Source organism: Marmota monax, unplaced genomic scaffold (genome assembly GCF_021218885.2).
Source record: "Marmota monax isolate L192 unplaced genomic scaffold, Marmota_monax_Labrador192_F-V1.1 WCK01_AAM20220418_F8-fsc00038, whole genome shotgun sequence".
Taxonomy (NCBI): Eukaryota; Metazoa; Chordata; class Mammalia; order Rodentia; family Sciuridae; genus Marmota; species Marmota monax.
The window spans coordinates 5,446,165-5,459,753 of NW_026692498.1; the positions used below are offsets into that span (position 1 = coordinate 5,446,165).

Genomic DNA, 13,589 nt, shown 5'->3' on the forward strand with positions numbered 1-13,589 from the left:
TCTGGCCCGCCGGTTCTGTTCTCTTCACTGCGAGCTTTTGCAGGGTGGAGAGCGTCATTCTGATTCTTCACTCCCTGTCTCCATCCCAGTTTTAGAGTTACCCCCAGAACTGTCCCCACCAACTCCTCGTTTGTGTCTGCGGTGCTGGGGGGAGCCCAGGGCCCAAGCCACCACTGAGCTGCACCCCACTGACTCCCTCCCGCCATCCCCTACCTGTGGTCACTGGCCTTCTTCCTGAAGAACACCCACGGCCCATGGAAAGGACCACAGACTTCTGATTTTGTTGCTTTTCCACCAGGAGAGAAGGTATTTGTCCCCCTCCTGAGGCTGGCTGGCTTTGTGTGCTGGCTTCGGCCATGGGATGGTACCAAAGCGGAAAGCTCTGGAGGCCTGAGGCCAGCACATGGTCAGGCTCCGGCTGGCCTCCAGGCCAGTGAGGACCAGGGGCAGAGCTCCCAGGCCTCCAGCTGAGGCCCCTGCCTGGCCCAGAAGAGACCCTCAGCCAAGCCACAGAACTAGTGTTATGGGGAGCCACTCCAGAAAGCACTCAAGTCCGGATTCCAAATCAAAAGAGGGCTTTATTTACCTGGCCAGGGGCGGACACTCACCGCAGAGACCAAGCTCTGTGGGAGGGCAGCAGCTTCCTGGTCCATCTAAGGGGAATCTAAGCACAAAAACCACAACTCAGTGACCTGCTTATCGTCACAGAAGCTAGCCAATCCCAGAAATTAAAACACTGATAAGTGGGACCTGTGGGCTCTGGGCAGGACTGGACTTTTCCAGGCAGCAAGCAAGCGGTAAACAGAAGCTAAAAACGCATTAGCTTTGCAGTTCAATGGACCACAGTCCCGGGCTCGAGCAGGTGCTAGACAGTCGCATCCTGAATTTGGGCGGGGGTCGGAGGGGCGAGAATCTTCTTAGCCCCACGAGGGCATTCACACCCAGGTCGTAGCTCACCGCGACCACTGCTGCATCCTGAGTAGGGTTCAATTTGTGGGGTACAAAGTACAGAAAAGCAATCTTCTATAAGAAAACGGCTTTAGTTTCTATTTCCTAGAAATGGGGCATGCAGTTCTCCCTTCACAGGGACAGTAAAAAAGAAACTAAGATGGAGTTTTTATAGTCACATCTTTTTACTCAAATGACTACAGTGGCCCTATTCCTGTAATCCCAGCAAGGTGGGAGTTCTCGCAAGTGACTAATGAGTCTCCACCAGAGCAACTGCTTTGCACACTCAGTAAACTAGTAACTTATTTGATGCCTGCTTAAAACTACAGTTATCTTATGGTCTTCACACACGTTCATCTGTCATTTTACTAATACCTGTAAACCCTATGTCCTTATCCTATGCAAAGCTACAAGATCAAGTTGTTAGTCTAACCTTATCTATATCTATATTAACCTACTTGCTTATGTTTATTTATAACTATATCGACACACTGGCTTATCCTATGGCTTAAATCCTATGTCATCTTACCTTATTCCTATAGTCTTTAATCTAGGTCTATTGCTTATTGATTATCTATTCTATCTTGCCTTATACCTATAACCTATGTCTATGACTTTTTGATTATATTGATCATGCACACCATAACACTTCAAGCCAGTAAAGGTTGAAGAGGGCCAGGTGCAGGGTCGCTCACCTGTAATCCCAGTGGATCAGGAGGCTGAGGCAGGAGGATCACAAGATTAAAGCCAGCCTCAGCAATTTAGCAAGGCCCTAAGCAACTCCGTGAGAGCCTGTCTCTAAGTAAAATACAAAAAAGGGCTGGGGATGTGGCTCAGTAGTTAAGCTCCCCTGGGTTCCATATCTGTTGCACAAACAAAACAAAATGAACAACAATAACAAAAAAGACTGAAGTGGTTTGTTATATAGAAATAACAAATGGGTTGTGTCAATTTTTGGCTTTCCCAAACCCAGTGACACCAGCAAGCAGAGAATCCCCCTGTCCTTTTGGATATGTTCCACACCTGGCCTTGGTCACGGTCCACAGGTAAACCTAGACCCAGGTGCTCATATCTAAAGATTTATTGAGCTGTACACTCAGGTAAGTGAGCCCACTCCATGTAAATTATGGCCAATTGGGGCTGGGGCTGGGGCTCAGTGGTAGAGCACTCTCCTAGCAAGTATGAGGCACTGGGTTCCATCCTCAGCACCACATAAAAATAAATAAATAAAATAAAGGTATTGTGTCCAACTATAACTAAAAAAAAAAAATTGAAAAAAAATTATGGCCCAATTAAAAAGTGGAAAAAGAAAAAACAATCAGCCCCTTCTCTTAAAAGGTCTGTGCTGTTGTGATAAGGAAGCATACATGTAAATAAGGCTCTGATTCAGAGAACACGCTTTGCAAAGCGGGAGGCCTAAACACGCTTGGCTGCGCAGAGGCAGGCGCAGGGACCCTGGGAGGGCAGCTGCCACCACACTTGGGTGAGGGCAGCGCAGGGCCACCCACAGCGTCTCTCCCTCGAGGCCCAAGCCAGGCAGCCGGGTCAGCTCTCACAGGACACAGGCAGGACTTCTAGGCCCAGGGGCACCGGGCTAGGCCTAGAACCTGCAGGGGAGGCAGGGGAGGCTGGCAGCGTGGGGAGAGAGGAGGACAGCGATCCGGGGCAGGAGCACGAGAGGTGGTGGAGGCTAACCTAGGGGAAGATGGCGGCAGACTCAGATGCAAGACTGAGTGCAACATGAGTTGCACCTTTTACACAAAAGGGGAACTTACCAGAGCTTTGAGGGGTGGCTAATTTGAGGTGTCGACTTGAGCAGGCCAAGGGGCGCCCAGTAGCTCTCTCGGGATGTTTGTGAAGGGGCTTCCAAAAGGGCTCGGCATTTGCACTGGTGAACTGAGCCACAGCTGGCCCTCCCCGTGTGGGTGGTGTGTCTGACTGCGTCCCTCGGGGCTTTGGCTTTGTGGGCCGGGAGATGGTGTGGAGACTTATTTAAGAGACGGGGCTGGTGGGGGCGGTGAGCTCAGGGCGGCGTGGAGGGTGCTGCTCAGGAAGGAACTGATGCAGTTTCAGGGGCCGCTGGTTGGTTCTTGCAAGAGCTTGTTGTGAAAGAGTGAGCCTGGCCTCTCCTCCTCTCTGACTTCCTATCTGGGCACATGAGCTCCTCCTCTCCCATGTGCTCCCACCATTGGGATGCCATCTGCCATGATGGGATGGGGGGCTCCCAAAGTCAGCAACAACTATTTGGACTCTCGGACTCCAAAACTGTGAGCTAAATGAACCTCTTATCTTCATATATCAGCCAGCTCCAGGTATTTTGTTGTAGCAACAGAAAACAGACTAATGTAAGGGGCATCATCCATTTTTCATGAAGTCCCTGAATAGAGCAAAAAGGTAGAGGAAGTCAAATTCCCTTTGTGCTTGGCTGCTGGAGCTGGGACATCAGTCTTCTCCCGCCCTCAAACTGGGACTTACCCCATCAGCATGCCTTGTCCTCAGGCCTTGAGACCCACCTGGTGCGACTACCTCACTGGCTCTCAGACCTCTGAGCTGCGCCAGCTTCCTGGTGGTGTATGACTGTGGATTCCATTTCTCTGGAGAACCCCAATAGACTACTTAAGCACAAGAATCACACACTAAGGACTATGTCTGGGAAAATAGATTTTCAACCTGTTTGATGTGATGAGCATAATCAATTTGGTTCTCATTATTGAGTAACGTTGATTTTCAAGACTAAGAAAAAAATGTGGTTTGAAATAACTTCCCTTGGAGGGGAAGTCACAACTTTGCAATTCTTTGTTTCAACCAGACTCAAGTGCTTGATGGATGACTTGGCTGAAGATCTCGAATGCCAAGTCCTTTCCCAGGGGTCAGTCCAGGGTTTTGCTGTTTTGTTTCCTTTCTTGCCATGAGGTGAGATGAATGTATTAAAAGAAGCAAATTGTGCTCCACTGCTTATTTGTACAAAATACATGGCAACAGCTATTTTCTCAAGATGCTGAGATAGCAACGAAGCTAATGGTTGTGATGTCTTCCAGACTGGGTTTATTTAGTTATTTTGTTAGTTATAGATGGGCACGATATCTTTATTTAATTAATTTATTTATTTATATATGGTGCTGAGGATCAAACCCAGTGCCTCACGCACGCAAGGTAAGCGCTCAACCACTGAGCTACAAGCCCAGCCCCAGACTGGGTTTTTACTGAATTTGATTTTAGCCAGTTATTAGAGCATTATTACTTTGTGCCAGGCACTGTGCTACATGTTTTAGGTGCATTGTCTCATTTAGACATCTAGCTCAAGATCCCATGGCCTCAGGAAGGATGTTGGGGAAAGGCACACTCATACGTTGCTGGTGGGACTGCAAATCGCTCTGGAAAGCAGTATGGAGATTCCTCAGAAAACTTGGAATGGAACCACCATTTGACTCACTCATCCCACTCCTCAGCATATACCCAAAGGACTTAAAATCAGCATATGATAGTAACACAGACAATGTTTATAGCAGCTCAACTCACAATGAGTTGAAACCAACCCAGATGCCCTACAACAGATGAATGGATAAAGAAAATGTGATATATATATACACACACACACACATACACACAACGGAATATTACTCAGCCATTAAGAACCAAATTGGGTTGCGATTGTGGCTCAGCAGTAGAGCTCTTGCCTAGCATGTGCGAGGCCCTGGGTTCAATCCTAAGCACCACATAAAAATAAATAAATAAAGGTATTATGTCCAACTGCAATTAAAAAAATATTTAAAAAAAAGAAGAACGAAATTATGGCATTTGCTGATAAATGGATAGAATCAGAGATTATCGTGCTAAGTGAAATAAGCCAATCCCAAAAACCAAAGGTGAATGTTCTTTCTGATATGCGGATGCTGACTCACAATAGGCGGGACCGAGATGGGAGATATAAGTTCACTGGATTAGACTAAGGGGAATGAAGGGAAGGGAGAGGGGATGGGAATAGGCAAGACAGTGGAATGCACTGGGCATGACTTCTCCATGTTCATACGTGATTATACGACCAGTGAAACTCCACATCATGTTACAACCACAAGAAGGGAAAGTCATACTCCATGTATGTAGGATATGGCAAAATATACTCTACTGTCATGTATAACTAAAAAGAACGAATTTTTAAAAAGACCCCAGGGCCAAGCTGAGACCTGGAGTCAAGCTCGGCATCCACTGTCCTCACTACCATCTTAACATGAGTGAACTTCAATGGAAAACTATTGGGATTTTCAGCGTTGCTCCTCTGGCCACACTGGGTTGACAATCGGGACCCCAGGGAACATCAAAGAAAGACTCCTGAGTGGAGGATATGCCTTCACCCCAGGCTGGCAAGCTCTGCCCAGGACAACAGAGAGGACTGCAGAACTCAACCCTGGAAACCAGACCCCGAAAAAGCTCAGGTCGCTAAATCTCAGCCCAGCAAACCTCTCACCTTCTGTCCCAGACTGGAGCTTGACGGTAATGACTGGTTGTGACTCCACAAGGACGCTCCTTGACTTCCCACAGGGTTGTATCCCAACGAACCCATCATAGGTTGAAAATGCATTTATCCCACCCAATCTCCAAACATCCCAGCACAGCCTGCCTCAAATGTGCTCATAACACTTCACGTTAGCTGACCGTTGAGCAAAACCATCTAACAGGAGCCTAGTTCATAATGAAGTGTTGAACAGCTCGTGCAATTTATTAAATATTGTCCTGAAAGCGAAAGACAGAACAGACATGCAGGTATGCTTTCCCATCCTTACAAAGTTGCAAACTTGTAGGTCTAATTGTTAGGTTGGTGCTATCTGCATCATCGGTGGCTGCATAGCCAATTACAAAACCAAGCATCTTGAAACAATGAGGATTTATCATCTCTATTTCCGAGTCAGAATTTGCAGAGTGGTTTAGCTGAGTGGTTCTTGCTGGAATCTCCCATGATGTGGCCATCAAGATAGTGGTCAGGGCTTTCTTCACCCAAAGACTTGACTGGGGCTTGAGGACCCACTTCCAAGATGGCACACTCACGTGGATGGCCATTCAGTGCTGGCTCTGGCAGGAACCTCAGGTCCTCCTCACCTTGACCCCTCCACAGGTAGCTTGAGCATCCTCATGACATGGCGGCTGCCTTCCCAAAACACATGATTGGAGAGAGTGGGCAAGACGGTGGCCACAAGGCCTCTCCCAGCCTGGTCCTGGGTGTCGTCATCACTTCCAAACACTTGCAGTTAGAGGGGGGTCTCTAGGTCTGTCCCCACCTCAAAGGGTGGGGCATGAGGCTCTAGACTTCAAGGGGGAAATGTCCAAGGATCTGTAGACGTATTTCCAGCCTATCACAGTCTCTTTCAGCTGAGAGCACAGAACCTCAACTGCAGTAAGGAAGCAGCTATGGGTCTTGCAAACGAACCAGGGGAGGATGGGGCAGAGCTGGTCTCTCAGGGACTGGTCCCAGGGACCTAAAAGTGCCCTCTCTCTCCACCATGACCAACGTCAACGACTGCCTGAAACCCCGTTTCACAGCCTCTTGGCCAGAACAGAAGCTCAGGCCCTAGTGGGAGCTCCTGGCCTCTGGCCTCCTGTGTTTGGGAGGGTCAAGGATGGACTCGGATTAGTCCAGCTCCAATCAGGTGCTGGCCCCTGGGCCCAGTCACCGTGGCCAGAGCTGAGGCTCTGTGATTGGCCGGCCTTGGGTCACACGTCAAGGCCTGTGTCTGGAGGGTAGGACCCGGTACCCGAGCGGGATGCCGGGAACTGGTGAGCTGGGAGGGAGAGATACCCAAGACTGCCAGGCCGGAGCCGGGCAGCCGTCCCAGCTGTGCGTGCAACTGTGGCTTGGCTGGATTTATGAGCCAAAGGTCGCAGTAGCCCTATTTTTGGAATAGCAGGAAAAAACAGCTGCTTCAAAGTCTCAAAATGGTAACTTTCCACCAGAGTGGCCTGGTCGCTAGATCTCCCTGAAGACTCACTAAAAGTACCGCCTCAAACTTCCGCGAGGCCACCACCTTCTTGCCGCTTGGAAACCAGAACCCCGTCCAGGCACAGCTGATGGGCGGCCGCAGCCTTCACTCCATCTCCCTCCCAGCTGCTGCTCAGAAGGACAGGCCCCGAGAAGCGCCCGGGAAGCTCTGAGCTCCTGCCTGGGGGCCAGGGTCCCCGCAGGAAAGGCAAGGAGCCCCTCCCTCGCTCTGTTCCGAGTGTCCAGTGGGAAGGTCTGGAGCTCAGTGTGGGGTCACTGCCAAAAACAACTCCCAGAGACGCACCAGGCCATCCTCGGGGACCAGACGTCCCCTGGGGGAGAGGAGCCCCTGGTGGCCAGCTCACTCGCCCTGCGAGCACAGGCCCAGCCGCCGGAGGTTGGACGTGACCTGTGCTTCTGCTTCAGAAATGCCTGTGGCTCCGACTCCGCTCCGGTCGGGATGTTTACTATTTAACTAATATTGGTGTCTTAAACTGCCATTTTGGCCACTTCAGCTCCCGGAACATACCCGAGAGAATTTTGCGGGGCGGTTTGGGAAAGAATGCCTGCTTGCTGTCCGTCTGCTGCAAACGGCAGCTCGTCTCTAAAACAGCGACTGGCCCACAGAAGGTGCTCGGCACCAGTGACCACCCGGCCGTTGGAAGAGGGACAAGCCCTCAGGTCACTCACAGGGGGAGGGGGCCACGGAACAGTTGCCGTCGGAGGTGAGGCTGGGAGACATGGCACCAGATTCCAGCAGCTCCCCTGCCCGGATGGTTCAACTGAGGAGCAAGGGCCACAGGGAGCCCTGAGCCCTAGGCTGAGCCCTGGTCCCAGGTCTGAGCCCTGATCCCAGGTTGAAAGCAGCCTTGGGGGCTGGGGCTGGGGCTCAGTGGCAGACCACTTGCCTGGCACATGTGAGGCACTGGGTTCAGTCCTCAGCACCCCATAAAAATAAATAAAAGTATTGAAAGCAGCCTTGGTTCTACCCCGGAGTCTGGATGCACCATTTACCTCACAGTCTGGGCTCTTCCACGAAAGGACAAACCCTTGGGTGAACTGAGGCCAGCCCCTTGAACCGCCCCCCCCATCCTTCCTAAACAGTTGCTGGGAGGACCAGGAGCTCCTGCTGACCCCGTGGCTCTCCTGGTCACCAGACGCCCCACCTCCCCAGCCAGGGAGCAAGTCCAGGCCCTGTCTTTAAATGTTTCCACCTTGAAATATGAGCCATCCACTGGGTGTGGTGGCACACACCTGTAACCTCAGTGGCTCTGGAGGCTGAGATAGGAGGATCCGAGTTCAAAGCCAGCCTCAACAAAAACAAGGCCCTAAGCAACTCAGTGAGACCCTGTCTCTAAATAAAATGGAAAACAGGGCTGGGGATGGGGCTCAGTGGTTGAGTGCCCCTGAGTTCAATCCCTGAACCATCCCACCCTAATTGGCTGGAACTCCCAGCCTTTCTGTTGACCTCCCGCCACCATGTAACTACGGAGAGTAACCGCGTTGGACCTTCTGCAGTTACTTGGTATCAGAATAGAAAAGATCACAACTGGGGAGGGAGTTGCAGTGTCCCCACACCTTGGCCACACTCCTTGGACCCTGTGCGCCGTGCAATTGCCCATTTGGTGGGAGTCAGTCTGCCCTGGGTGAAGGGGGCAGACGCCTGTGTACTGGGGTCATGCTGCCCCTCCTGGCCTGGTGCTGTACCAGTGTCCACTTTATGTTTGAATATCGCCCTTGCTGCTCTGCCACTGTGACTTATTTCTAAAATGACATGTTTCTTTCTCTTCCTCTCTCCCGGCTCCTGCCTAATCCCTCCCCCTCCCTGGTCTCAGGGGAAACGGGGTCACCTTTCTTGCCCATCCTAGGCAGTAATCTGTCCCTGAGCACACGCCAACACAGGACCCAAGGATTCAGACTTTGGGGATGGCAGCAGAAGGTCTCAGAAATGACCATCTCCCAGATTAACAAGTGAATTCGACTCCAACGGCGCACACGTGAAAGGCAGCCTTTGAGTCACCCCTAGACCCCGTTCCCCCCCATGGGCAGAACCCAGCCTCCAGCACAGGAGGCCCCTGTGCTCCTCCTGTGCAGGCAAAGCAAGAAAAACTTCTTTTCTCAAAACCATGTCCTCGCTACTGGATTGGCTTCGGGGACAAGGACCAAGTTGACGGTGATAGTGTCATCCTCAGAAGGTCGTATGCAGTCAACTGGAACTTGGAGCAGCTTGTCACGCAGGCGTGACCTTGGGAACAGTGATGTGTGCCTGGGATTCCGTGGGACAGGGCTGGCCTCTCTCTGGAATGTGGCCAAAGCCTCGTACCTCTGGGTGGATCGTCAGGCCATTTACCTACCCCTCCTGTCCCCTCCGGTCCTCCCCATCTCACCACCTGTGCCAACAGTGTCAGGCAGACTCAGGGACTCGGCAGGAGGTGCTCAGGAGGGACAGAACAGGCTGGGGCTGGGACTGGGCAGGAGCGGGGGGCCCTCAGGGCCAGGGTGAGGCCCCTTTGAGCTGAGGGAGCCCCTCAATCCCCGGGGTCCCCGAGCAGCAGGAGGCACCCTGAGCTCCAGGCTGCCCGGGGCTTCTCACACCCACGGCCCGCTGGCCGGCTGCACACCGGCTGTGTGTCCACGTGTCTGTGACCGTGGGTGACCCGTGAGAACGGCAGCATGAGCTGTGGGAGTGTTCCGGTGGGTGTGTTGGCCCTGGATGGACCCTCCCAGGGCACAGTGTTCCGTCTCTTCTCAGGTCGAGGTCGCTGCCGCGTTGCTCAGACCATGACCCCTGTCCTGAAGGCAGCCCTGGGTGCGACCAGGGGTCCCGGGCTTTGTGCTCCTCTCTCTCTCCTGGAGTCCAGCACCGGTTCCCTGCAGAGTGGCCCAGGCACCCACCCTGCCTCGCCCTCCCCAGGAAAGCCGGGAAAGGGCGGAGGGTCCCCAGCTCCTCCACGACCACAGACAGCGACCACAGCGCAGCTTCCTTTCAGTGTTTCTGAGGGTTCCCCAGGGCGCCCCTCTCCCAGGGGAGGCCAAGCAGAATCGCATGCTGAGGAGCACGGAGGCCAGGAAGGCCTTGGGCCAGGCGCTGAGAGTCGGGGTCCTCCAGCCAGCCAGGGCCAGCACCTGGAGGCTCAGCAGCAAGTCCAGCAAGCTGCGGTCGGCGAGGGCGTCTGCAGGGCAGGGGCACCAGGGGCTTGAACCGGGTGAGGAGGGGGTGTGGCGGCTTCAGGGACAGGACACTGGCCGCTCCCTAGCTCTGGCTCTGCTCTGGTGAACTGGCCCACTCCAGGCCTCCGTTTGCCCTTCTGAGAAATGGACCCAGGACAGGCTGGGAGGGGCCAGACCCAGCGCTCACCTGGGCAGCCACCAGAAGCCCTGGCCCCCAGGTTCTGGGCCAGCAGGGTTTCAAAGGTTCAGGTGTCCTGGACGCCCCTGCACACACTGGGCCTTCCCGCCTCCCACCCACAGGAGTGATTCCGGCTGGGAGTAGACTGACCAAGACTGACCAAGGTGACCCCGGACCCGTCCGCACCAGCCTACAGCCCCTGCTCACGTAGTTATGGAGAAGGTGGACGCAGTGCGTAAGGGGCTCCTCCAGCCTGTCCTCTACCATGGCCACCATGGCCACCAGTGCCACTTCTCGCCGGTCTTTGTCACAGAGCTCTAGGCCAGTGGCCAGGCAGTGGACTCAGGTTCTGTCCTCTCCCCTGAAGCCTGAAGGCCGCTCTGGTCCATTGCTCTGGGGGCACTTTTCTGCCCACCCTGGCTACTGGCAGTCTGTAGGCCCAGGGTCCTATAACCAGCCAAAGCCGTGCCTGTTTCCCAACTGTCCCCCAGGCTGGTCCCCGCAAAGGACAACCGAAGCTCAGGTGTGTGCCTCCCTTGGCCGGAGGCTGGGTGTCTGTGGGGACCCAGACAGATTCGGACACAAAGGTTGGTGTCCATATGCGTCACGGCCAGCATGAGGCATGAGAGGAGGAGGCAGGCCTCTGTCCCCCAAAAAATATGTTTATAAACAATCTGGTAGAAAAAAAGATGTTATAAAAACAAATATGTAAAACAATTAAAATATGTAAAGAACAATATGTTTTTAAAAAAATATGTGATAAAAAAAATATGTTATAAAATAAACATATGTCAAAAAAAACATATGTTATAAAAAAAATATGTAAAAAAAACTATGTTAAAAACAAATATGTTAATAACCAAATCTGATTATTCCCAAATATGTTATAAAAAAAAAATATGTAAAAAAAATATTTTATAATAATAAAAAATAATATGTAACACAAAGAAACACAAAATATGTTACTAAAACAAACCAAAAAAAAAATCTGTATCAAAAAACAATAATGTATCCTGTTCTACCAAACCCTCTGTAACCCCAATCTGTTTACATAACCAAACTACTGTCCCCCCCCTCTGTTCTCCCCCCACCTCTGTCCCCCCCCCTCTGTTCTCAACACCCCTCTGTTTCTCACCCCCAAATATGGTCTCCACAAACATGATGTGTCTCACACAAATATCGTGTTCTAACAAAAACAATAATGGTCACAACCAATAATGTGTTAGCAAAAAACAACCTCCTGTTTAGAAAAAAAAGTCCTGTTATACAACAATTGTTTAAAAAAAGGGTAACAAAATATTGTATAACAATGTACGGTTATAAACAACATATGTTTATCCAACTCTGTACCAACCATATTGTAAAAAACCAATCTGTTATCCAAAACCCATTGTTTTTCCACAATATGTTTCAAAAATATGTCCACAAATATGCTTAAAAAAACTATGTTATAAAACACAATATGTTCTACACATAACCTCTGTAACACACACATGGTTCTACAACAAATAGTTTAAAACACTGTTTCTAACACAAATACGGTACCACAACCATCTGTCAATAAAAAAATTGTTATCCACCCTAGGTCTTAACCTCTTGTCCAAAACACTATGTAAAAAACCTCACAACACATATGTTATCACACCAAAATCGGGTAACACCACAAATATGTTATCCCCCAACTATCGTAACAACAATATGTAACCACCAATATTGTTCTACACAACAATATGTACAACAAAAATCAATGTTATAACAACACCTCTGTCCCCCCACCTCTGTCCCCCCCCCTCTGTTCTCCCCCCCCTCTGTTCTCCCCCACCTCTGTTCTCCCCACCTCTGTCCCCCCCACCTCTGTTCTCCCCACCTCTGTTCTCCCCACCTCTGTCCCCCCCACCTCTGTTCTCCCCCCCTCTGTCCCCCCCCCCCCCGTTCTCCCCCCCCCTGTTCTCCCTGGGGCCTCTGTTCGCTCCAGGTTCTGCGCCGTCTCCCTGGTTGCCACACCCTCTTAGGCCCTGGGCTTCCCAGACACCCCTTTCGTAATCCATGAGAAGGGTCAGGTCTCTCCTGAAGCCAGTTCCTGCCGCTCCTGAAACAAGGCCACCTGCCTGCCCGCCGCGAGCCTGGGCCTCCCAGCTTCGCATGTGGCCAGAGCGGGAAGCAAGGGGCAGGGGGTCGACTCGGAAGCCCCCGGCCTCACGTGCACTGCGCGCGCCAGGGGCTGGTGGCCGTCTGCCTGCTGGGCACTGCAGACCCACGGCACGGCACAGCTCTGTCGGGGTGGGACGGCAGCCCCTACCCCGTACCCCACGACCCTCTGGAACCCAGGCCCTGGGCCTTCTGCGGGGCACCTGGCCACTCTCCGGTTGGGCAGGATTTGGGGAGCTGCAGCTCAGGCCCCAGGACATGAGGCCCCAGGAGGTGGTGCCAGCACCTGCCGGGAATCCTTCTGGACTGGGCCACCCCAGGCCACAGGACTCACTGAGGGAGCAGCCCAGGTGACCCAGGAGTGAGGTCCCCGCCCTGGAACTTGGGGAGCTGCCTGCACAGCTGGGACCTGGCCTGGTCTGTGAGGGTTGCCGAGCCAGGCTGCTGCCACCCTGGTCACTCCTGAGGCCCAGTGCAGGCCCACCAAGGTGTGGTCACTCACAGACGAGTCTCTGAGCAGGCCTGTGACCAGGTGTCCAAGGTCACCCCTGCTTCCAGCTCTGGCCCCAGCAGGGCAGCAGTAAGCCATGCCCGGGTGGAGGGACAAGACAGGGCGTAGGGACAGCACAGAGGCCCTGCCTCAGGGCAGCCCGGGGGGAGTGGAGACAGGACGGAACCCCAGCTTGGAAGGGGAAGGAGCTGGAGAAAAGAGGAGGCCAGGACCCCACCCAGGGTCCCGGGGCCACTGAGCAGCCAGAACAGCCGTCCCTGAGCCTCGGTCCCCCTGAGGGAGCTGGGGCTGCACCTCAGGGGAGGGGTGGCTCCGGGGACAGGGAAAGCACAGCAACGAGGCCCCTCTGGCTGCAGGGCCCAGGGCACGGAGACTGGGGATCAGGCCCAGGAATGGAGGGTGGCTCTGCCTGGGCCCACCCGCCCCGGGCAGACCCTGCTCACCCGTGGACAGGGCAGGGCAAGAGCCGCAGGAAGTGGGCAGAGGACCAGAGGCCTTGTTTCCACCCCTGGCTCCACCCCAGCCACAGGCCAGGTTTGGGAGCCGGCAGGTCCCAGGCAAAGAAGTGCTGGGTGTGGCATCAACAAGGCTGGGCAGGCCCCAGGCCCACCTGCCCACCTGAGGTGTACCCTGCCAGCAGGGCAGTGGCTTTGCCAGAGGCA

General features: G+C 53.0%; 1 long non-coding RNA gene across 1 annotated transcript; it reads right to left on the reverse strand.

Annotated features, from left to right (window-relative positions):
- Nucleotides 1-558: 558 nt before the first annotated feature.
- LOC124093085 (uncharacterized) lies at nt 559-3,327 on the reverse strand. The gene is made up of 2 exons (XR_006851843.2): nt 2,724-3,327; nt 559-975 (listed from the first exon to the last, which is right to left on the reverse strand). It is a non-coding gene; the product is annotated as an uncharacterized LOC124093085 (long non-coding RNA).
- Nucleotides 3,328-13,589: the final 10,262 nt, after the last annotated feature.